General features: G+C 43.3%; 1 protein-coding gene and 1 long non-coding RNA gene across 5 annotated transcripts in view; one reads left to right on the plus strand and one right to left on the minus strand.

The window, feature by feature from the left end:
- The window catches only part of Rftn1 (raftlin, lipid raft linker 1), a 201,650-nt gene that overhangs the window by 26,872 nt on the left and 149,067 nt on the right, over positions 1 to 25,711 (plus strand). The gene's annotated exons all lie outside the window — the stretch shown is intronic.
- LOC147826452 (uncharacterized) lies at positions 10,580 to 11,466 on the minus strand. The gene is made up of 2 exons (XR_015439554.1): positions 10,921 to 11,466; positions 10,580 to 10,747 (listed from the first exon to the last, which is right to left on the minus strand). It is a non-coding gene; the product is annotated as an uncharacterized LOC147826452 (long non-coding RNA).

Raw genomic sequence — 25,711 nt, forward strand, 5'->3', positions numbered from 1 at the left:
AGGCCCTGGTGTGGTGGAGTGAAAATTCACCATCTGTGTAGACGAGCCACCCCGAGGGCTGGGCTTTTATGGAGAGGCCTCCCAGAGGAGAGGAAGGTTTTCTTGGACCTTGAAGGAGGTGGGGGACACAGAGTAGCCTTGAAGTGGAGGAGGAGAGCCAGTCCTTCATGGGGAAGGGTGCAGCAGAGCAGAGGGGCAGGCATGTTGGTTCCGGGGGTAACTGCTGGGAGAGGACAGTGAAGAGAGAGTGGAGGAGGCTGGCTTTCCTGGTGGACAAGATGTAAGATGTCCTGGGTGGGTGGGTGTGCACTGGGGACAGCTGGGTTCCAGAGCAACTGAGATCCAGGGGACTCAGGTGAGGAGGATGTTCTTGACTGGTGGAGACTTTGTTCCCTATGGCCTGGCCCACTGGTTCTCCTGGTGTGGTCCCCCTAACAGCACCTGTGGACTTATAAGTACAAAATCTGGGCCCCTATTCCAGATCTGCTGGGCTGGAGACTAGGAATAGAGGTTCTGCAGTCTGTCTTTTGACAAGCCCACTGGGTTCTTCTGATGTTAAGTTAGAGAACAGCTAAGCTGGGGGTTCTGCCAGCCGCAGTGGAGGAACACATCCGGGAAGGGTGGGTGGGGGATACAAGAGCCTGAGTGGATGTGAATGAGCAAGGAGACTGCCAGGGCCCAGCTGAAGTTGGAGAGTTGGGTTAGGGACAGCTTCTTGCTGGCCTGTATGTAGGTTTGTAGCCTGGAGAAGCACGGAGTCTCAGCTCAAGGCAAGTGAATATCTGTACCCTTTGTCTTCCCCATGGGCAGGAGGGCATAGCTCAGGAGCAATATGAACTGTGGCTGTGCCCAGGATGCACTGGGCATGTTGACAGCCCGGCTGCATCCCATCTACACAGGTCATCTACTTCAGTTCCATGGCTCATCACACGAAACTCTAACTGCTTACTTCATAGCTTCTAGGCCTGCTTTTGTCAGCGAGACCTGCCTTCTCCTGGACTCTCTTTCTAGGGGTTTTTGCCTTAATTAGGTCCTCAGCACCTCTGTTCCCCCACTGCCTCCCTTGATACTCCTTTGCTTGCTGCCTGCCGGCGCGACCAGGCCCCACAGAAGTGTCCTGGGGTTGATGATACAGAACTAGGGCTGAAGGACTAAGCTTGTCTGTGAAGTGTCGGGGGGTTGCTGAGCTTGAAATCTGGGTTCAGTGCCTGCGGGTGTAGACCCCCTACCCCTTCACAGGGAAACCCCACAAAGAAAGCTAAGGAAATGAAGAGAGATAATGGGGGATGGGGAGTTATTTGCATTATAGGAGGATTCTTGGTTTAAAGTGGGTTTCACCATGGGGTTCCTTTAGATGGACCCTGAAGGACGCTGAAGTGTTTGTTTTGCCATCCCTTAATGAGATATTTATTACCTCTTTTAAATATCTTATCTGTAGCTTTAGAACACAACATATTCGGCGGTAATATTTGCAACTCTTCAGCAGAACTGAGCATAAAGGCATTGATGTTGATGGCATTTTTTTGTAGGTAAAAACACAAACAAATTTTGAGGTAGAATGTCAGAGGAGAGAAGGTAACCTGCAGGGGAGGCTCAAAGCATACTTTGATATTACACCGTAAGGCAGGAGGCCCTGCATTCTGACTTGGGCCTGTTGACATTTTATATCCTCCAAACCGTAAGCTCATCCCAGAGAGGGTCCTTCTGTGTGACAGCTCTTAATCTTATGGCACAAAGGCTGTTCTGCTCCACTGTCCCCTGGGCTTGTTGGGGACCCTTGCAGATGACTCATCCTCCTTGGCTTGGATGATGTGGTGATACTGTTGTTGACAGAAGAGCCCAGGTACTACACACCATGCTTAGTATAAATTAACCTCATAGGGATCCTGATCTTACAAAGTAAGACACAAGACTCACTGCAGTTATCCAATATGTCCACTGTTCTGCAGCAAATGTGTAATGGGCTGGGAGTCTGACTTGCTCTCTTTAAATCCTTTGCTCTTAAACTCTATGGACTGTGTCCAAGGTCTCCCAGCTATGGCTTTGAGATCTGGGAGACTTTGATCTGTCATTGGACAACTCCAGCAGTGATGGCTCTCCCTTTGATTTCGCACTGCCTTAGGGAGAACTTACTTTATCTGTGGGGGAATCACAGGTGGCGGGGATGTAAATAGGGACTGTGGCTGTCTCTTACACTTTGCTCAGATATCCTTACAGCTCCTGAGTTGCTGTTTCTAGCTGTGCGGGCTGGAGAGCAAGGCTCAGTTGCAGAGCTGCTGCCCGCACTGAGATCTGCCTCTGCATAGCCCATGTGTCTTACTGCTGCCTAGGGCCTCAGAGGGTTGGAAGCCAATTGAAAGGCCACATTGGCTGTCACCTATCGGGCACCACTTATGCCCAGGGTCATGAATGGAGGCATCACTGGAGCCTAGTGTTGGCCTCTCTTTATTGCTGGTTTTAAGTAGGGTTAGGTTTGACCTCTAGCTCAGATTTAGAAAGCTAAGTGTGAACTTGGGCATGTGTGGATGGCTGCCATTAGTCCCAGTTTTGTAAACGTGCCAAGCTCAGAGCTTATCCTATGTTGAATAAAGACTCCTCCTTTGCTAAAAATAGTACTGCAGTAGGGTAGGGAAACATTTTTCTTTCCTCGAAAATCGCTCTTTGGTCCTCTAGGTAGCATCGACTTCTGTGAAACCATCTGTTCCCTCCCATATTATTTCCAGACTATTAGATTAAACAGTTTCTTCTGACCCACTTTCGGCTTTTGTTTCTTTTCACTGTTCGTTAATAAATTGTGCAGCAGAGTTTTCCTGGAGATAATGTGTATATTTATTTAATTTCTGTTTGGGCAAAAGCAGTTGGTGGGTACCATGAACTTACTTAATTTCCTACCTGGGTTTCATTTTTGTTTCCAGTTTCTGTAATTGCTAAGGGTTGGTTTTTGTTCTTTTAAGACTCATGCAAGGACTGGGAGGTGTGCTAAAAACAGACCTTGTTTGAAACAGAATATGTAAAGAGTGGTAAGGCAATTAGTTCCCATAAGACATGTCTCACAGCAGATAAATATGCTCATACAGTTTGTAGGGCTTTTGTAAGATAAATGAGATAATGTGTGTGAGGTGGCCTTAAGGCTTCCTGAGCAAAGCTGCTATGTGTGTCTTCTGAATGGCTGCGTTTGATGTGGTAACCTCTTCTGCTATTAGTAGTAATGTTATTGTTACACCCTTACTAATGGGGTAATAAGATTAGATTTAAGGGAAGCCAGGCATTCTTTGCATTCCTCTCCTAATGTAAAAACTTTTCATGCCCTTTTCCCAGCTACTGTTATGTCCAGACCAAGAAGCAGCACTCAGTCTTGTGTGAAAATGGGCTGAAGGCTGCCTGTGTGTGTGTGTGTGTGTGTGTGTGTGTGTGTGTGTGTGTGTGTGTAAACCCAAGCTGTAAATTTCAGCAACTTAAGGCTGCCTTCAGTGAAATGAAATTCCTTGGTGGTGACTGTTATCTGTCAAAGCAAAGCCAAATTATTTTTCTGCAGGGATTCATAAAAGCAGCCCTGTGATGGTGGTAATTTTATCTAATTTGGTTAAAGCAGAACAGAAAATAAGCTAATGTTCTATGCACTCTGCTAATTATGACTATCTGTATTGCTTCAAAGAATTTTTATCCAAGAGGTTTTATCTAAGTTCAGTGGGGGTCCAGTATCATGTTACACCTTGGCCAGATTTCACTGATGCTTTAGAAAAAGGAGACTCATTAAATTTTATCTATGAATATTTTTAAGTGCAGTTCTGGTGTGACAAGGTAGATGAGTCTGGCTTCCAGGTGCATGTCACTGTCTTTAAGTCTAGAGGGTCATTTCCTCAGTTCTGTGTAATAAACACATTGTTCTTTGCAGGGCAGATCTCCTGATAAGTAAAAATAATGTAGGTGAGGAGGACTTTCTGTACTTAGGAGCAGCTGAATTTTTTTTTTTTCCATCCTGCTGTTTGAACAATCTTTTCAGATATATCTGTATGGCTTATCAGGGGGAGTATACATTATTTGAAGAGCCTCATTGGCTAGTCCTGTTAAGAGGAAGGGAACTGTTTCAATTAGGCATCATGTATGTAAATTAAGAATTAGTTCACGAGGCACCGGGGATTTAGCTCAGTGGTTTTCCCGCCTGCTGTGCAAGCACAAGGACCCGAGTTGGATCCCCGGTACAAAAAAAATAAAAAATAAAAATAAAGAATTAGTTCGCGAGCATGCATGCCGTATGGGACTATGAGGAATGCATGTTGCTTTTGACGAAAGATTGGTACATACTCCTAAAAGAGCTGGCATGCTTGTTGAGAGGACTTTCCTTACTGGAGGAAGCAGTCTTTCGACAAAATTTATTCATTATTTGCTGAAGACCTACTCTTTCTCAGGCTCTCTATTGAGCATTCGGGTGAACAACATGTTGCGATCTCTCAGTGCAGGAAGTAGAACCTAAAATATCCCACCAAATTCTGTTGTGATTAATGTCCTAATCCAGTGTCTGTTTTCTCATATTTGAAACCAGCCCAGCTTGGGCACAGCCCTAGGAGGATCTGTGTTATCTTGGAGAAGCATCTGCTTGCTCACTGTGGTTTATCTTTGACCTGGTGGGCTCTACATGCCTACAGATTTGTCTGTCTTCTCCTGGGTGAGTATAGGAAAGCCCAGGAAATCCTAAAGGAAGCCTAATCTTTGGGTCTTCCCAATTGTAGCTTAGAAACCCTCTAGGTTAGTCAGTCAAACCAGCTCTATCAAGTCAGCTTCCTGGGGGTTGGATGCTGATGCTGACAGACTGAGCTTTTGAGGTAATCCCTCAAAAAAGGCAAAAAAAAAGGCATCAAAGGCACCCCAGGCATGAACCTCCTGGGTCTTCAGTCCATCATGGCTTCCTGGATAAGAAATGGGCTTTCTGGCCAGAGTGAGATGAAACTTGTGAAAGAAAGTTACTGTGCTGCCTCTAACAGCCTGGGCTGAGATAATGCCAGAAAGATACACTAGGAATGAAGAGGAGAGCATTGAAATTTTTCTGGATTGCCTTGTTTTATTCAACAAAATGGTAGCCCAACGGCTTCTCTTCTTACTACCATTTCTGGCCAGTTTGTAAACTGTAAATGAAAACAAAAACTTATTCCCATTTCCTCTCAGTGGCTTCTCACTGTGGACTTCATATAAAAAGATTTGAACAAAACAGTTAAAATCCCAGAAAACATCTTTAAAGCAAGTGTTGGAAGACAGTGTCCCAGAGAGGTGAGCCATAAAGGTTTTGTCCTCCAAATGGGAAAGAATGTTGGAATTCTGTATCAAGCCAGGATTTGACAGCCAAGATAACTGAAAAAAAAAAGCAACTTTATGCTTTTGCTTATTAGTTGAGTGACAGTGGTGGACATCCACCGAGATGGCCGGCCCATTGATCTCTGATCTGGTATTCATGCCCTGGTGTGATCCCTTCCCCTTGAGCGTGGGCTAGATTTGGTGATTTGCTTCTAGTGAAAAGTGATGACTTGTTACTTCTGAGATTGGGTTACGGAAAGACTTTGGCTTCCATCTTGGTCTCTAGTTCTTTCTTGTTCAGCACCTCTGAGGGAAGCCTGCTGCCATGTTGTGAACTGTCCTATGAAGACCCATGTGGCAAAGCATTGAGGAGGCCTCCTGCTAATAGCTAGTGAGGAAAGGGGCCCTCAGTCCAGTATCCCTGGAGGAACTGAGTCCCACCAATAGCCCTGTGCCTGAGCTTGCAATTGGATCCTCCCCCAGGGAAGCCTTGAGATGACTTCAGCCCTGGCTGATCCCCTGAGGCAGCCTCGAGAGATCTTGAGCCAGAGGCACCAGTTAATCCGTACCTAAATTCCTGACTCACAGAAACTGAGATAATGAATGTAAGTTTTGTGGTAATTTGTTATACATCAATATATTAATACAGTCAGTTTATGTTAAAAGTATTGTTCCTCTCTGAGAGGCATCATGGACAATTGTTAGAAACACGTGCTCTTGAGCCAGACTGTATGATTTCAAATTCTGGCTTTGCCGCTTATTAGCTGTGTGTTTCTTGGGAAGATCACTCAACCTCTCCGTGCCTCAGTTTCCTCATGTATAAATGGGAAATACAGTTTTTGTCTTTCAGTCTTTATATTCCAGGAAGATTAGCTAGAAAGGGATAGAAATAGGTTTAAATTGACACAGTTCACAGTTTGTCACAGTGAGTATAAAGAAGAGGTGACATTAGTAGTGTTTTGTCTCTATCAAGCCTCAAGATTTCTCTTTGGCTGAGGATCATTTTCCAGAGGAAGCGGGTCCTTAGCAGCCAGCACACAGCACCTGGAAGACAGATGCACAGGTCCTTAAAGGCCATTAACAAGGGTGATCTCCACAGTGATTTTCTACTAGTCTGGAAGCACATGATCACTGTGTTCATTTTTCCATCCTCATCATTTCCTGGGTGCCATGGAGACACATCCGTAGCATCTGTAATTTCATGCCATAGGCCTGTGAAGCAGAGCTCATCTCTTCTCAAGACTAAATTACATGTTTAAGAAAAGGCTTCTGCTTGGACCACAGATTTTTGCCAGCCTGGCTGAAAGTTGCTAGCCTGGCTTCCATCTGCAGGAGTGAAGATTTGTGACATTTCAATATATTGACAAAATGCAAATGGCTTGCAGTTAGCCTTCTACAAGGCCCAGCACATAAATGTCATAAATAAACGACAGAGAAGTTGGAAGGGTGGGCAGTGTAGCCCTCCCTTGAACTTGGGAATTGTTCTTCACTGGATGCCAGCATCTGGTCACCACCGTCAGTAGTAACAAGGTTGGCTCTCCCCACAGGTGCTCAGTTCATTGTAGGCTGTTTACTGGTAGATAGGTACAACTAGGTTTTTTTTCTTTTCTTTCTAAAACTAGATTCTTTTAATTCTGTTTCCCTGTCTAAAAGAAATCAGTTTTTAATCTATAAAAATAAACACACATGCATATAAACACAAATAAGATAGCTCTCCTCAGTTTTTGAGTTTCTTGTATCTTCTTGCTATTTTTACTTTATCTGCTCTCTAGCAGGAAAATAAAATTGCCTTTGACTGACATGCTATCCTGCTGGGCACCCAAACGTATCCCAGTCTTTCCGTGTGTTCCTGGTCGCAATGAAATGGTGGAAAGTCCTTGGCAAACCTTAAATGAGGTAGGTGCTGGTCATTTATCCAGTATCAGAAGGAATGTCATAATTTACTCATTTTTCCCCATTAAAGGAACACCACATGAATTGAGGCAGCTGAAGCTGTGTGAACATGAGTCTGCTTTAATGGAGATGCCATTAATAATTTACCTTAATAGTGTAATAGTTGCCATTTTTGTGACCAAAAATTTGTTTCAACCACTGCTTTATGGATGAAAAGTAGGATCAATTAATATTGAGTGATGACAGCCTCCCTGTGGAGAGAAAATGGGAAATCTTGGTGTCGTCATCTGCCTTGTGACTAAGAAATAGCTTTTCTTAATTGTACGGAACACAGAAACCCAGGGGGATGTAATTCATTTCTCTCCAGCTTGCGATGCAAATTGAAAGTAAGGAAAAATAACCACATGCCAAAGTGGGGACATGAGCTCAGCCGTTGAGCCGTGGCTGACTGGAAATTGTGCTGCGAACAACCTTCCCAGCCCCATGATGGGGTCTCCTTTGACAGTGACATTGCTGCAAGTACGGCTTGTGTCATGTGACTAAGAGTGTTTCTTTGTAGTGGTGTCCTGTGCTTGGAAGGCTTTGTTCCAGGTCTTCCCATCCTCACAGACTTTGCTCAAATCACAAAACAACTTTCTCTTCCCACTCTGCCCCCAAACAGCCCCTCCTCTCTACCTATTCACCCTCCACTCCCTGCTTTATTTTTTTTTTTATGGAACTTGTCATCATCTGCGTTCTTACTATTTTGTCATTTAGCTGTTAATTATGGTGCCCTTGACTGTAATGTAAGCTCCACGAGGGCATGGCTTTGCCTTGTTCACTGCTAAGTCCTTAGACCCTCAGTGCTGAAATCATTTTTTGTGTGACTGAATGAGTAAAATGGTTAATGTTAAAATTCTGTAACACAGAATAATTTAAAATATCTTGCATGTCCACACCAACCTTCTTGAAAGACTTCAGATGACATTGTCTAAATTGGCTCTTTGAATGTTATTTGTTACCATTATCCTTATATATTTGTGTCCATGGCCAGAAATGCCAACATGTAACCATCTCATTGACATCATTCCCAGGCAGTGGGGCTTTGGACCAGACCTTCCACAACTGGCTATCTTGAGAATCTGTGGATGTCATGGTAGTGACTACTGTTCTTTATTTATTCAGTGTCTTTTTCATTTGCTGGGTTTTGAGTACCTTGAGGATAGAGGCCATTTCTGTCTCATTAACTGCTGTGCCCTCAGGATCGGCCAAGGAGTTAGGTGAGGTTATTCTGAGAGTGTCAGTGGATGTGAAGGTTGGCATCACCTGGGCTTCCAGGATGAAATGCTATAACAAATGCAGTCACGTCTCCTCTTCCCTGCCATCTTACCATCATCTCTACTGGAGGAGCCTAGTAGGGATTCAGCTGGCAAAGGAAGATTGCAGTTTGTGCAGCCCTAGCCCCACCATGCAAGTCAGCACCTAGAACGATGGATTTGGAACTGAAGATAGCAAACAACTGACCACACAACCTACCTGTCAGATTTGCAGGCTCTGAACATCCTTCTGACACTGTTTTGTTGTGATGTCAAGTTACCAATCTTGTTTCTCCCTGACATGATGCAACTGTGCTTCATACCTTCTCACTCTTATTAGGAGATGTAAAGTCCCCCTTGGCATGCTGTTTGTCTTTGGGTGGGGGCATGAATTATCTTCCCGTTCAGTTGGATGGATGGAATTAGCCTTGCTCAGATATGGAGACCACAAATGTTGGGACTTGCCTTTTGCTCTCAGCCAACCCTGTGCGTGGCTGTGGTTTTCTACCTGGTAGAATGATTGGAGGAACTAAGTATTCAGTGATTCTCTGTGCCTCATTTTGTCACTGTGTCTCAGTTGGTTTAGTTTTCTACCGATGGAGATGGAAGAAGAGACACTCCTGTAACTCTCTTGGGTCCAGGCGTACCATTTCTTGACCTGCTCCCCCACATTGCATGGCAGGAATCCAGCTTCCCCTTGGAAATTGGGATCACTGAGCTCAGCCAGTAGGGCAGTCATCTTCTTTGTCTTTTATTTCTGTAGCATTTGTAATCCACAGTGGCCAAGGGGCAGTCTCAGCTTCTAGCACCCTGAAATCATAGCTGTGTCTCCTAGAAGAAGCATTTTCCAGTAGCAGACTCAAAAATTGTGGGGCCAAGAAGCAAAATTCTAAGTACACTGTGCTTCAGAGGAGAGGTGGCATTCCTCCTCCTCCTCCTGCTGCATTGCTAGGCCTGTATAGTCTGGCAAGAGAAGAAATGGAACCTATTCAATTTATGTTCCTATCCTGTAAGAATGCACTTCAATTTGTTGGGATCTTGTCTCCTAACTGACTTCACAAGGAATGTTGGGTGGATAAATGATGCTTTGGTAAACAGTGTACAGAATTTTGCAAAAAGTGGTGGTAAAGCACTCTTGATTTTGATATTACATTGTGTGATAGATCAGTAATATAAGAATTGCATTGGATGGAAGCCTATTTTTCTTCTTTACCGCTCCTTGAGTGCTTTAAAGTGGCCATCAGACGCCCATAGATGTCCAGCCCTTTGTCTCAATGTCACTCATCATCAGAGTGTCGGCTGGCTTCCTAGGCCATGCTGGCATCTTTCTCATGGGCCCAGGACCAGCCTGGGTTTATCTTGGAGGAGGAGGGCAAATAGCAGCAGCATTAACTAATTAATCCGTAGCTATTTATCAGCCTGTCACCTTGCACGTCAGAAGGTAGAGCTGATGGAGTGATTAAAAGCATGAGCTCTGGTGTGCCACAGATCTGGCTTGAGCACTGCAGGCCTGGTGGGAGACGTGTTCCTTCTCTGCTGTGTGACCTTGGATGAGTTACTTGGTCCCTCTGTGTCTGTTTCTTATCTGAAATTCTTGGCATTAGAATTAAATAAATTCTTCCATCAGAAAAGACGTTGGCTAGGCCCACAGATAATTATCAGTAAGTGGTAGGTATTTTTATTACCCCCAATACAGGCAAGAGTTAAATTCCAGTATGGAATTTCCTGCCCAAGACAGGAATAAGTTAAATGATTCTTTGCACTGTCATTCTATCATCTGCAAAATGAGGGTGTTTGTACTATTCTACCTCTGTCCAGGTTCTCATCCACCTTTAGGATACTGACAAGTGACATCATTCTAGTGGCTGACAGCACCATAGAGTGGAATAGAATGGTCATCACCCATGTTGGTCAGGCTACAGGCATCAATCAGAGAAGTCAGTGTTGCCAGGCAAGGGCACCCCAGAGATGGAGGCCAGGAGGACAGGGCAGAATAGAGAAAAGTGGGGAGACTTCAGAGGAAGCTCTCTGCAGTAGGAGCCTGCAGGGTGGGGGAAAGTAGTAGGCTTTTATATTAACAGAGTGCTTACAAGAATCCAGAATGCTTTACGGGCCTTAGATTATTTAATCATCCAACAGTTAACTTTGAGTCTTGCTGCATTTGTCAGTAGGTGCAATACGAGGATCAGTTCTGGGATTTGGTGCTGGATAGCATTCCCAGTGACTCGATATCATGGCTTCTTGCCTGGTTGTTGGGTGGAGGGCGTGTCCTGTGAACAACAGAGTTGAATTATAGTGAAAGGACAGGAGATTGCAGTCTGAGATTATTATTTGCATGTGTATGTGTGTCCGTGTGCGTGCATGTGTTGATTGTGATGGTTGTGCAAGTTACTTCCTCAGAAAATCTAAATGAGAAATGGGTGTTATTGATGAGGAAACTTACGGACAACAGTGATTTCCTAGTAACCTTTAGAAGGAAGAGGAGCCTCTGCTCACCCCAGGCAAGGCCAAACTCTGCCGATGAGGAAACTGTAGCTATCGGCGTAGAAAGAATTTGCCCATGACCAGTCAGACTAGCTCAAGCTGCTGGGAGAATCCACAGAGTTCTTGGTGCCTCCTGGTGTCACCACGGCTCCACACTGACCTCTTTCCCCAGCTTTTGATAGTTTAACATCATATTAACATCTTTAGGCTCAGCAGTCCTTATTCCTGTGTAACTGGGAGACCAAAATGTAGGCCTGTGAATATCATCATGTGTCAAGACAAAGCCCGTCCATTTCAAACAGGAAATCACATTCACCTGGAGTTGGAAACATTATTGAGAATTCTCTTGGCTTTGCTGAGGTTCCATACCTAAGTCAGGGCGATTGTTCTTTGTAATTCCAGAATGTTCTAGCTAAATTCTCATCAGTGCCTCCTGGTCCAGTCCTCCTGCCATACACCTGTCAGAAGTTCCTGTGACCCTTTGGGCTCTCCAAGTTCTGTCCTCTTCCTGGCCTCAGTTGTTTAAGTGGGGTCTTGTTCCAAAAACCTGGTTCTTATTTCTTCTTACAAAACCAAGGACTGGGGCAGAGGTTCCTGGCTCAGATTTGTATCTACTTATTTAGATGTCTCTGTGGCTTCCTTATATTCAGGGCTTGATTAATACCTATTTCATTTCCAAGTCCTTTACTTGGTCAGAGGAGGAAAGGCTATGTGGAGAAGGACACGTCACCCCTGTCAGCAACTTCCTGTCCTAACACCTGGGTTTTTTTTTAAAGGCAAAGTCCCAAATTTTATAAACAATTAGAATACTCCTCACTGTGTGACTTTCCCTTCTAAACTCCTGAGGGAGTTTTTCATTTTTATTTTTGCTTAACTTTCTGTAATGCTGCTCTAGAAGCTGGGAAAATGAGAAGGAAGAGAAAAAGGTAAGTACAGGAACCATGTTCAGAAGCTGCTTGCCACAGATCGCATTGTCCCTAGCAAATGTTGCCACTAGAGTCTGTGATCTGAAGATGCTACGAGTATGTGTGAAGCGAACCCTCAGGTCCTGCGTAGGTGCCAGTGAAAGTGACTGGGGAAAAATAAAAAACTCATGTAAGTTTTCTAGGAGCATTTTTATAAAGGATAGTATCCTTCTGAACCACATCTTAAGATCTTTCAGACTCAAAGGAGTAGAAGTTTAAAATATTATAATTTTTATATGTAATTTTTGACCAAATATGTGCTATGACAGAATTATAATTTGTTTTTTACATGTTCAGTAATACTTAAGGAACCAAGAACAACCAATTGATAGTGCAATTGTGCCCACTTAAAGAACTGCTTGTTTAAATCCACGAAATGATTTACAATGGAAGAATGGATTCAGATTCTACTCCCAGGTCTATCATTGGCTACCGGTGCAAGCGGCCTCATGTCCTTGACTCCTTTTTCAGTGGCTCCTGTTTGTTGAGCAATGAGTGTGGACCAGGTTGGTACTTAGGCCTATATGTAAGTTGTCAGAACAATCTTGAGAAGCTGGTACTGTTTTCCACTAGGAATCTGAGGTGCATAGAGGATAAGTAACCCCTCAGGGAGACAGCTTTTATGCTGTGAGGCTGGGCTGACTTTGAAACCTATGATGGTAACCACTGTGCATACTCTCCCTTCTGGCAGCATAAAATAGACTGTGTCATGTGGGGCTCATTTCTGCTTTTTAACTGCAGAATGATTTATGGTGGTACATAGGCATGATAAGCTTTGATTTATAATAACATTATTATTTGTCTTTGTGATTTATTTAAAAACTAGGTTTTGGTCAGAAGTTCAGTTCTTGAGTATAACTTCTTTCTAGAAGTGTGATGCATATTAAAATGGTTTGCATTATTGTGCTGTTTCTGAGAACAGATATGAAGAGGGGGGAGCAGCTATCTATATTTTTTTCTGTGAGTACAGTGAAACTGTGCAGCATTGCTAAGCATTCTTTGCTTACCTGACCATATTTTAGCTTTGAACAACTCTGTGACATAGATTGGATAAATATCGAGAGTAGTTATAATAGCTGGGATAAAATCTTTGCCTGTGAATATTAACATTTAGGTAACCTGGAATCAGTCTTCAGGGATTGTCATTTTTCTGGAGTGTGGGGCATATTTTTTTGGATTATATCTTGGATGTTGTGATTGTTGTGGAAGTTCTGGATTCTGTTATATTCCTCGGATAGGCATTGATTTTGTTTGGGCAAATGAGAAGTTGGATTCCAGCTGCAAACTGTCCTTTGGGCGACACCAGAAATCTGTTTATTCTTTTAGCTTTAGATGGGTTGTTTGAACAGTGCCTTGGATATATGTGACTCAGGGATCACCCTGAGATCTCAGCAGAATTTATGCATATGATTTATGGTTTTTCCCTTTCGTATTTTAGCAGCTGAAGTAGTTGTGATGGTTACTCTTGACTGACAGCTTGATTGGCTTAAGAGATGCCTAGGAGATTAACAAATTACTCTTAGGATAACCTAGGAGACTATCTGGTCATTGGGCCTTTTCTCTCTGGCTCTTCCCTGGGACTCTGCTCTGCTCCTAGATGCCATGAGTTGAACAGCTTTTCCTCTGCTGTGTCTTTCCACCATTGATGGTTCTACCTAGGAAACAGCTGGCAGTGGACTGAAACCCTGAGCCAAATTAAACCTCTCTCGTTACTAGTGTCAGGTGTTCTGTCCCAGCAATGGAAAGCTGACTGATACAGTAGGCCTGTATCTGTTTTCGTCAAGCCAGTAAGACTGGGTTTCTCTCTGAGATTTTGCTTTGCCCCTGTGGTATAGGCTGAGGCTGTTCTTGGACCAAAAGCCCTCAGTAACAAAAACTCACCCATGCACACCTTTCTTCTAGGTATAAAAACTTCCCTCCAGTATCTGCCTGCCCAGTGGCTTCCTCCCTGTGCCCTCAAAAAGTTGATTTGGGGGAGGCGGGAGTGTCTGGACCTTATAGTTATCTGTAGGAGAGGTAATCTGGTAAGAGCATCCTTGGAAGAGGAGTGGAAGGGCTAATATTGCTGTCTCCATTTTAAAAATAGACAGATGAAGACCCTGTGAGATTGATTTCTGAGCTTGATGATGATGATGCAACACAGATTTCTGGTCTTCTCTTTTTCCGTATTGCTGTCCACCTACTCTCCATGCAAATGGTTTGGCTTAGCAGTTGTCCAAGGGAAATGTCTTCTCTACTTTGAGGCCATTGAGAATGTATCTGAGGTCCCCCCAGTCAATTCTGATAAAGTCTTTGCAAATCTCTTTGGAGGCAGGCACTGTGGTGGATGGTGCAGAGGCCATATTTTAGAGTCTGCCAGATCTAGGTTCAGATTTCCCTTCTGCTCCTTCTAACATGATCTTGAGTAAGATACTTCACCTTTGAATCTCCAGCCCCATGGACTGTTGTCAGAGTGAGTTGACTTATCTGGACTGCCTGGGCTGGGCAGGGAGAGCCTTTAGGAAATGTCTCCTGTCCACAAAGAGTATGCTTGGAATGTGTTTGCTGTGATGACTTGTTCTCTGTGGCCATGAGGCCAGCCTTGGCTCTATGTCCAGTCAGTACTGATGTGTGAGGAGGGGAAATGGAGCAACTTCGTGGTCAAGGCGAGCAAGCACAGGCAGAGATCATAGCCATCTCCCCAGAAACCTTGAGGAGCCTCAGACTTGGGCATCTGTCCCAAGCTCTTGCTCTTCCATCCTCTTCCCTTCCCTCCATGGAGCCCGGTCTCCCACATTCCTTGGTGTGGCGTCTTGGAGGTTTATGCTCCATGTCTCCAGCTCCTTCCTCCTTTGGTTGGATGCCATGCACCTGCCTTTGCCATGCCTCTTGGTATTGATCTGTTTTCTCTATTCCTGTGGCCAGTGACCCAGACTTGTCCTGCCTGGATGAGTGTGACAACTTAACAACTGCTTGCTGATGACAACTCTTGCTATTGTGGAGTACTTAATAATAATAACAACAATAGCTGTTCAGAACCTTCACATATATTAACTTTTGTAATCCTCATACCATTTGATGAAGTACATGCTATAATTACACCCACGTTGCAGATGAGAAAACAGCTAGGGAGTAGAGCACATTCAGGATGTGAACCTCAGTGTTAGACAGCTAACTCTGTTTGACATGTAACCAGGCGGGTACCTGTGGGGTAGAGATGCTGTCCTTTTTGCACTTATTTGGACCTGAGGTAGGTAAGGAACTCAGGGATTGTTGGTGGTTTTTTGCCAAAGGAAACCCCCCCTCAGTGGCCTGGTGCTGGAGGTGGTCCAGGCAGGCTGAGTGAGGGGGGAGCAGACCGGCCTTCTGCCAGGGTAGAGATGGCTTTATACCCGCCCTTACTGCTCAGCCACAGGAAGGGGAAGTGTACTCCTCTTTTCTGGCTTCATCTAATTGTGCACCTTTTTTTTTTTTTTTTGGTCACAGTTATAAAGATTTAATTGCTCCATTGTACTGGGGCATCAGGGCCTCTTATAAGTCACTTTTTATGATTGGTGATAATTGGCTCAGCTTGAATTGGCTTCAGCTAGTCACAGTTTCCTTCCCATTTTTAATTTAAGGTCTGATTTTAGCTTTATCTTTTTTTCTGAATAAAGTTTTTTTAAAAAAATTTAAACACTGGGTTGTATGTGAGGAAATAACTTTTTTCCTGACCCCATTGCTCTACTTGAACTGACTTATGCATCAAGTCAATCTAAAGACAGTGAAGATATGAAAAAACATCTTAAAGTGTTTCAGTGGCTTGCAACAGAAAATGCCACCAAATGGGGCAATGTGACCCTCACACTGTCGTGCTGTCAGGATCCAGTGCCTGATCGTGGGGTGAGGACACATCTGAATGTCTTGGGGTGCAGGCAGATAACCCGTAAGGGAGTCCTGCTTATCTGTGAGAAACTCGAGACGGAACTCAGTATATCAAAAATTTATGACAGCGAGGATTTGGCAAATCCTAAAGATAAGTTTCCAAATGAAAAAGGAAAAAATCCTGTCGCCTGAAAGGGAATGAGGTATGAGGCACATAAATTAAGCTGACAGAATTTCTAGAAAGTGAAAAGTGTGCCATGGCACCGCCAACTGTGGAATATAAATACATGTCACCCTGTTACCATTGTGGGGCTGTAGTCTCGGTATTGATGTTTGTGTTTTGAGTCAGCACTTCCTGAATGCTCCAGTCTTGGAGTCTGGCGGACTTGATTTATGAAGAAAAGATGACAGTAATGAATGGAAGGGTTTGCTGAGGAATTAATTTGGGGTGAGGCATAAGAGCCAGCCTGCATCCCCCTGCCTCTTTCCCCTAAGTGTAATCTGCATATGGGTGTTGCCAAGATGTCGCACAGTGCGAGTGAGGGACACAGGCTTTTACAGCTTCTTCCTTCTGTGGTCCGCTCCCTGCTGTCTGCCAGGACCCTTGGCTGTGAACAGCTGTCCTCCATCTCTCTCTCTTTCCTCCATCTGAATTTGTTTCCATTCACTTTTACCTGCCTAAAGCTTTCGATGTTCGTCCGCCACAGTTGGCTTCTGAACCCCTAGGTCCCATCTGTGATGCTGTTGTCCTCATCTCTTTTGGGGACTCATCTGGAAGTGCTTTCTCTGCTGCACCCCGAACTGTGAGCCTCCACCGAGGTTCAGGCCCTACCCTTCCCTTCCAGGGGACTCACTCTGGGGTGGGAACGTGATTCCCATGTGGAGGATCAGGACCTCTGGACCAGTATCTGGACCGGGAGAGGAAGGAGAGAGCCGTGGCCACAAGGTCAAAGGTAGCAGGGCCCATGGTAGGTGTGGGTCCTGTGAGCAGTGTGGGATTTCCTCTGAGGTCTCTGCCACTGATGCTGACCAGGTGTGGGGGGCTGTACTCTGCTCAGCTGGCTTTGTGAGCCACATGGCCTCTGCACATACTGTGCCGACCTTTTGCTCTTTGCTCCCTCAGACTGAAAGACAAAGATGCTACAATGTATTCTTCTTCTTTCCCACCATTTCTAGAATCATCATATCCACGTGGTTCTTTCCAGCATCTTTGTGTTCGTCCCTATATTTTACTCCTCCTCTGGCTCCCTGGCTCGGGCTGGAGCCTCAGGAGTACAATGTGGCAATAGCTTCCTTCTGCCAGAGACCCTCCCCTCTCTCAACACAAACACGCACACGCACACGCTGCTCACATGTTCTCCAGATCATCAAAGTAAGACTGACCTTGAGATCTGTCACACTGTCCCCCCCACCTGTCCTGGGTCTGTTTTCTCTTTGTGTTCTGCCTCCCTTTGCCTGTAAAATGATCACTGTGTCTTGGCTTGTTTTAGGCACTCATTGTCTAAAAGAACTTGGTACATATCATTTCAGTTATCTTTTGCTATGTCACCAACTACCCCAATGTTGAAACCATGCCTCATTTGCCAGATTCTGTGGCTTGGTCCGGCTTAGCAGGGTGGTTCTGTTCCATGTGTCAGCTGAGGCCATTTGTGGGGCTGTCTCAGCTGGGAGCTGGAATAGAAGACCCAGGGTGGCTCTGTCTGGCATACGTCTGGCAGCTGATCCTGGGCCATCTTGGTGCTCCTCCAGCTGGCCTCTCTTCTCATATATCTTATGTTCAGTAGTCTGGCCTGAGCTGGATCCCAAAGGGTAAAAGTAGAAGCTACCATGCTTTGAAGGGTCTGGGCCTGAAAGAGCATAGTATCTTTTGGCTACTTCTGTTGGCCAAAGAAAGTCACAAGGAAGGCTCTAGTTCAGCTGGATGGGAAATAGACCCTGCCTTCTGAAGGAAAGAGCACACAGGGATGGGGGAAGCTGCTGGTGACTAACTGCAGAAAAACAGACCTGTTGACAATATCAGCAGTTGTAGGACTAACAGAGGTTTGTTTTCATGCACTTACTCCAGGTTTGTTCGATGCTTGCCATGTCCCAGGAGGACTTGTGCAAAGGACAAGGCCTTTTTCTGAGATATCTTCCACAAAAACAAATGTGCTAGAGATTAATCTATAGGCCACAAGGCCCATTTCCCTGAGCCCTTTTCTCCCCAGGGTGGCATTTCTCTGACTGTAAGATTGAGCTCTTTTTTTAAAAAATCTGATTACTAATCACTTATATTTTTTAAAAATGGCTGGATTTTTTGGTCTTATTTTCTGTTAGGATGTGTGGATTTTGCTGACTGGTTTTTAAAGCTTTTTACATATTGAGGATTTTAACTTCTTCCTCTCATAACCATTGTTTAATATTTAAGATGCTCTTTCAAAGATATTTTAAAATGTTAGATTTCATGTTTTTCATGTTTTTGTTTTAATTCCTCAATTACATTCGTTTTTTGAGCTTAAGATACCATTATTATGCTTCACAATACTGTCTTGTGGTGCCTATGATTTCAGCTCAAAGTGTCTTTTTATGTGTCTCTGTGTCTCCTGTATATCTGTGAATGTGTGTGTGTGTGTATGTCTGTGTGTGTGTCTGTGTCTGTGTGTCTGTACACCTACATCAGTATGGTCCTTGCTTTATGAAGCTTTCATTCTTGTTTGGAGGTATGTCTTAATGGGTTATATTTAAATGTACCCCCAAAGCTTCATGTGGTCATAGGTGGGGCTTTTTGAAGGTGGCTGGATCTAGGGTGTGTGATACTGAGATTAAGGCTGTGATGCTGGGATTAAGGTGTGGCGCCGCCCAAAAGGCAAGTAGCCTGGAAGGGATGAAAGGGAGAGGCAGGCTGCTGCTTCTGCTGCTGCTGTTGCTTGCTGGTTGCTGCCTTCTGCCTGCCCTGCTTTGCCATGGACTGTTTTGCCTCCTTGGTGCCCCTCTGCCATGCCACCCTGCCTTGGAGCTAGCCAACTATGGACTGAAACCTCTACAAACTATGAGTCAAATGAACCTTTCCTCCTTTAACTTTGGGTGTTGGATATTTGTTTCAGTGATGAGAAGAGTTATTAAGACAGTATGCTTTTGAAATTCTCTAGAAACGGATTGGAAGAAACTCCTACCTATAAAGTGGGTTATTTTCTGAGGGTGGTTGATGTTTTCTTTGAAAATCAGGAGTGAGCCAGAGGGAGAGGGTGGGGAATGACTGGTTCTCTGACACTTCCTTCTTTGTGGTGTTTATCAGAGAGAACACGGAGTCCTCCTCTGCGTTCTTGTATGGGCATCATGAATCTCTGATTGGGGATTTAGAGTCAGTAATATCAGAGGTATCTTTGGGCTTTATAATTTAGTAATACTTACAATATTTTTACTGTCATAAGTAAATGGCTATAGAGAGTTTATTATACCTTTAAAGTAAAATGCTGTAACTTTTTCAAATGTAAAATTCTGTAGTAGGACTGCAGTCAAGTGTAATTATTCCTTTGCAAGTTGGGATCACAGATGATGCATTTAAAAAGTGTTCTTCATTGCAAGAACAGACCATTCAATCAGACAGTGTCTGGTAAAGGAGAATAATGAGAGACACAGGATTATGGAGCCCTGTATATGCCGTATTTAAGGGCGTGGACTCCAAAATTGGACGCTGGGGAGCTATTGAAGAATTCAGAGCATGAGAATGATATGGAGTGACAGGCATTTAATAGCTCATTCAAGGAAATGTGAGCTAAGTTTTACTTTTGTGCTTTGTCTTTAGTGAAGCTGAGCTCTGGGATAAACAACTATGGAATCTTGTCAGGGAGGCCTTGAGAACCTTTCCTTCCTTCCCTTCTCTACAGGAGTTATTTCTCTTTTAAGGGGATGATTTCTGTATTTTATAGTCTTGCTTTCATGTGTTGCTTTGCCCTACCAAGCCGTCCCTGGGAAGGTGGGGTTCCACAGTTGGCAGGACCTAGACACATCCTGCTAAGCCTTCTCCATAGGACGAAGTGAGAAAAGGAAGGCTGGCTGCTTCCAGGGTCTGTGTGCTTGGGATAATTTTGGTGATGTTATAATGCTGAGAATTTCGGCATCCATAATTGACATGGGGTGCTAAATTGCACCACTCATCAAATTGTACAGTTTTATTCAAAAGAAGCAAATTACCACGTACTGGTATTACGCAGAAGCAGGGCTGGGGGGCGGAAGATAAAACAACTGGCCTTTCTTTTAAATCATTGTTAAGTTTGAAACTGTATCAGATTCTTGAAAATTCTTTTCTTTAATCAGGCATGGCATGTTTGTGTGTGCGTGTGCGTGCGTGTGCCTGTGTGTGTGTGTGTGTGTGTGTGTGTGTGTGTGTGTGTGTGTGCATCCCCGAGCCACCATCCTCTGTTGGGAATGTTTCCCCTCAACTCAGAGAATTGCCTTGATGAAAGCTTTCAGCAATCACATGGGTAAAAATTGAACACATTTGTCAGGATTCTTCCCATTGTTCTGCCTTACGTCTTCATTTTCTGAATATCGACAACAAAAACCCCTATGAAATATTAAGATGTTCTTGCCTCAAAGTAGCATCGTTGAATAGTTGCCTTCTGTTATTTGCTTTAGCATATTCCCAAGGTGACTGTCAAAATCCCCAAAATATTCCAAAGAATTGTGTTCCCTGGGGCACAGTTTCTTCCTGCGACTATCTGCTCCAAACTCACCCCACCTTGTGGTACTAATCTTAAAAAATGGTAATAAATCATTGTGATAAGAAAATGAAGAGTAGGGAGGTGACTGGGATAAGAATTGGGGAACTTTGAACACAGTTGTCACTCTAAAGTTACCTTGCAAGTCACTGAATCTACCTCTGCTTCAGTTTATTCCATCGGAGACAGGACAAGGTGACAACTTTATTCCATGAAGAAAAAGAAATTTTAGGCTTTGTGGGCTGTGTGGTTTCTGTCAGAACTACTCAGCTGTATAAAATCTTTTGTAGTGCCAAAGCAGCCATTACAAAATATGGAAATGAATGGACATGGCTGTGTTCCAGTAAAACTTTACATACAAAAGAGGGCAGTGGGCTGAATGTGGCTGGCCCATGCCTAATCTAAATGATCAGGGTAAAAAAAATTGCCTTATTTTTTCTTTAGGTTTACAAAAGGAAATACTATAATGAAAGTGCTTTGAAAAATAACAGAGAAGGAATTTTTGCCTTTGGTTAGATTGGGTAGTTCGAGGCAGACTAGCGATCTCACAAAGAACAAGAAAGGCCATATACAAATTTTAGAGGTATGTTCAGAGGCATCTAAGAGATTGCAACAGTAAGGAATGAGGGGCTGAGATTTCCAGGAAGGAGGAAACTGGCAAGGTGAGTAGATGATCTGCAGCTCCTTTCTTCTGGGGGCTTTGATTTTGAGTGGCGGTAAGACACTGAATTCCTGTCTGCTACTCTGAGAAAAAGAAACCAAAAGAAAAGAAAAGAAAAAGATACCAGCAGAACTTTTGGTGATTTCATGGGATGATTGGAGAGACAAAATTGGAGTCTTTGGGCCCTCAAATATGCAGTTGGTTTTCTTTTCAAGGCAGTTGCTAAATTCAGAAGCTGCATGGGACATGGGGTTCTAAGTAGAAAGGCTGTAAAGAGCAGGATTGTTCAGCAGAGTCATGGTGCTTAGATGCTAAGGATTAGAGCTCAGAATCTGCCTGGGAGGATGGAGGGATAGGGAGGGGAATGGTGAACACCCTGGGTTGTTGATAGTCCTGAAGGGCCAAAGTCACAGCAAAAGGGATAAACCTGGAGTCTGAATCTAGTACCTGCCCTGATTGACTTAGGTGATCAGCCCTGACCATCATCCTCTGTTTTTCCTGCCTGGAGGAAGAAAGGGAGAGCCATTTCTTCATCAGAAATCTCTTCAGTTTTTTAATACATGGTGTCTAATATTCAATCATAAATTCCTGGGCCCGCCAGTGTGACCCCCAAAATGAGAGGAAAAAAACCAAACAAATGAGATTCGCAGATGATCTAGAAATAACTGAATCAGATTTGACAAAAAGGATTTTTAAATAACTGATTAAGCTGGGTGTGGTGGCACATATCTGTGATCTCTGCTCTCCAGGAGGCTGAGGCAGGAAGATTGCAAGTTTGAGGCCCGCTGGGGTGATTCAGCAAAACCTTGTTGCAAAATAAAAAATAAAAGAAGCCAGGGATGTAGCACAGCGGCAGAGTGCTCAGATCCTGAGTTCATTTCCCCAGTAACATACAAAACATCAACATTAACAAACTATGATTAATATACTTAGGAAAAAAATTAAAAATTGTTGAAATTTTCTATATTTTCATCTAAGAATTGGAATGTATATAGAATAACTATAAAGTCATTCTGTTATTAGGAAACATGTGAAATGAAGAACTCCATAGATGAGGGTTTGACAGAAGATTATATATAGCAGAAGAGGAGAGGGGTTAATGGAGACCATTCAAACTGAAGTGCAGAGAGCATACAGGAAAAAAACCTAGGAGACAAATTGGACACAATGAATAATCTAGTAAGATATGTATAATTGGAGAAGAGAGGGAGGTAATTTAAAGCAGTATTTGAAGAGATAATGGCTAAGAATTTCCCCAAATTTACAAGAAATATCAACCCATAGATTGAAGAAGTTGTATGAATTCCAAGCATAGTGAAGGCAAATACAAAGCATAGAGTGTTGAATGGAAAATACATTGGCATTTCGCTGTTGGTCATTCCACGTTGGCATTGTAGCTTTCTGTATCTGGTGGCTAAGATCCATTTCAGCGTGAACTTCCAGCCTCACGCTTAGTTCATTAAATTCTCTGGATCTTCTTTTTCAAACCTCATTGCCCCTTGCATTTTCCTGCTTCTTTACTTTTGTCAGGCTTGACGAAATAATTTCCACTTCCAGGCACTCTTCCTTTTGGCCTTGTCATTGTCATTGTCAACACCATCGTTACATGAATTAATGGTCCAATAAGAGGTGTGGCCACTAAGATGTATTAGTTTCAACCTGCTGCTATAACAAACCACCACAAACGCGGTGGTTTAAAGCAACAGAAATGTCTGTCACAGTTCTGGGGACCAGAAGGGGGAAGTCAGGGTGTCCCAGGACCACACACCATCTGGAGGGTAAAGTCATTCTTTGTTTCTTCCAGCTTCTGGTGCCGTCAGGATCCCATGGCCTATAGCTGTATCTCTTTTTGTTCTGCACACTGCCTTCTGCCATGTGTGCCTGTGTCCTCTTCTGTGTCTGTCTCTAAACTCCCTCTGCCTGTCTGTTAAAGGTTACATGCAATTGTACTTATGGTCCACCTGGATAATTCAAGATAATCTCTTCCCAAGATCCTTCACTTAATCGCCGCATGTGCCGTACGAAGTGATATTCACAGGTTAGGGGGCCAAAGGCATATCCTTTTGAGGGAAACCATTGAAGGTCATGAGTCTGTAGTAATAAAAGTAAGTGCTTAAACACAGTATCTGTGTGCCAGGAACTATGTTAAGTGCACCACATAGATTATCTCATTTAAATCTTGTGTCACCTGTGTAAATTGAGAATTCAGTATTACCACCATTGTACAAAAAGTCTCTGAGGCTCAGAGAAGTTAAGAAACTGGCTGAGGTCTTGTAGCTGGTAAGTGGCAGAGCTAGGATTTGAACCCAAAGTTTTGGGCTTTGGACTCCCTTCCCTTAATGGTGCAAGATTTCTGCTTGGGCTACTGCCAGTAGCTAGCTTTCAGATTTGAGTCCCTATTCAGTACTTTCTAGCTCAAAAATCCTATGGTCCTATGAGTTTTTGTCAGGAGGGGAAAAAAAAGAAAAAAACGAAAACTTCAAAACTGGATTATTAAGTGTATAATAAATTTTAATCTGTCCGATAATGGAGAAAATTTGCTTACACTGCTTGCAGACAAAGCTGATGTGAGTTTGCTGTTGTGCATTTTGATATTTGCTGATGGTAGAAGTGTTCTGGAAGGAAAAATTACTTCTAGACGCACAGGCCAAATCTATACTGTCTGAATGAATTGAGGTAATTGCTCAGATTATTTAGACCCTGCCTGCCAGATAATTGAGGTAAATGGGGTTATTAATTGAAGTAGCTAGGTAATTTGGTCTGCCTCCCTTTGATAATGTAAACATGGTCATATTGTGTAATTGTATAATTGGCTGAAAGGGCTCTATTCTTTCTCTTGAAGCATCTGCTATTGTCTAGGGCCTGGCCATTGGGTTATAGTGTGGTAAATTATTACAGACAAACCATAGGTACCTAGCTTGAGTTTCATAGTGGAAAATATATACACATATGTATATGTATTTTGGGGGTGTATATATATATATATATATATATTAAAAACAGAAATACAGGAGCATTTTAAAGTTTGATTATTGTTGGTAATTTGTGTAAGAGTTTTAAAGGACCGTGTACCTCCAATTTGAACTGCTTGAGAGTCTGCGCAAGGAGATTGGTGCCTTTGTAAAAGATTTTTGTTCCCTGAGTCCTGCTGTAAAGTCTGCATTTGAATCGCCTAGGAGACCCATTGCGGCAGAGCTTATTCCTCGTCCCAGATGGACAATTAGGTGCAGTTCATTAGCTTCTATGTATACCTTGCCTAATGGGGCCCATGTTGTGGTTATGCAGTTGGGTCACAAACGTTCAGCCTGACCTGTCTTACTCCCAGACCTGCTGGTGTTGTCTCTGCAGCTGTGCTGCCCTGAAGACCTCTGTGGCCCCTCCATTTCATGTTCCCAAATGAGTAACAGCAAGTTCTGAGACCCCTTCATTACGCTGGGGTCAAGCCTGCTTTGTTTGTTGTTTGAAAAGTCTGTCCATTGTGGAGTAGGGGACTGAGGTGTGTGTGTGGGAGAGATGGCTCATGTCACAGCTGTGGTGACCACATGTCTTAGATTTGCTGGTACCACCTGGTTCTAAAATATTCTTTATGGTTTTAGACTTTAAATCCTGAATTTTGGCTTGGAAAACGAAGCCCAAGAGACATGGGTTCACGTGTCTCTCACATTAGTTATCTGTATAACCAGCCTCTTATGTGGTATTTCTACCCTAGCCAAAAAAGGAAAAAACTGGGAAGATAATTCAGATTCAAAAAAAAAAAAAACATAGACTCTCCACCCAGCCTCTCACTGAAACGTGAAGTTTTTGGTCTTGAACAGTGGTATGGGATGTTGATATCATTGATCTAATTAGTCTGTTTCCCGCTTCACTTTGCTTGCCCAGATGTGGTCCCAAGAGAATGTAGGCTGTTCAGATAAAACCAGGCTCAGCAAATTCAGATGAAATGTCTACTCGAATCTCCTCAAGTCTCCTCTCTGGGCTGTGGGTTTATTTATAAGCCTATTAGTCCTTAGGGGAAGGAAAAAAGAGGAAAGGAGGAATTTGTTCCTAAAATGAAAGCCGAATTTACTTAATATGAAAGCTCCCCTTGGGCAACTCATTCTGCCAGCCCCCGATAAATGTACAAACATAAAAATAACACAATAAATAAAAGTTGTGTCAGAAGAGAGAAATTAAGACAATTCTGGTGTTTTGCAGGGCTAGAATTATCCACAGAATTTATTCCTTCTCCTGTGTTTGACCATGTTTTCCACTGTCTGACTTTACATAATATTCCTGTATAACTTCTGGATCAACTTTAAAACTCAAAAGTCCAGAACAAATGTGTATCCAGACAAAGTGTTGAAATAAGTCAATCATTTGGAAAATTGTTGCTCTCAAAAACATCTGTTACTTGAGAAGAAAAATCACATTTAATTTTCCATTTTAGTCTACAAATGTCTAAAATTTACAGGAACAAAAATAATGATAAAACTTTAAAAATCTGTTGTATATAAATTTTAGAATGTTTTCTAGCATTTCAGCAAATAACAATCACCAACACTTTTGTAAGTTCATTTTTCATCTTTTTCCTATCCAAGTTAA

Source organism: Heterocephalus glaber, unplaced genomic scaffold (assembly GCF_053883595.1).
Source record: "Heterocephalus glaber isolate CG9 unplaced genomic scaffold, H.glaber_assembly_v1.0 deba00001472, whole genome shotgun sequence".
In the NCBI taxonomy this organism is placed as follows: domain Eukaryota; kingdom Metazoa; phylum Chordata; class Mammalia; order Rodentia; family Bathyergidae; genus Heterocephalus; species Heterocephalus glaber.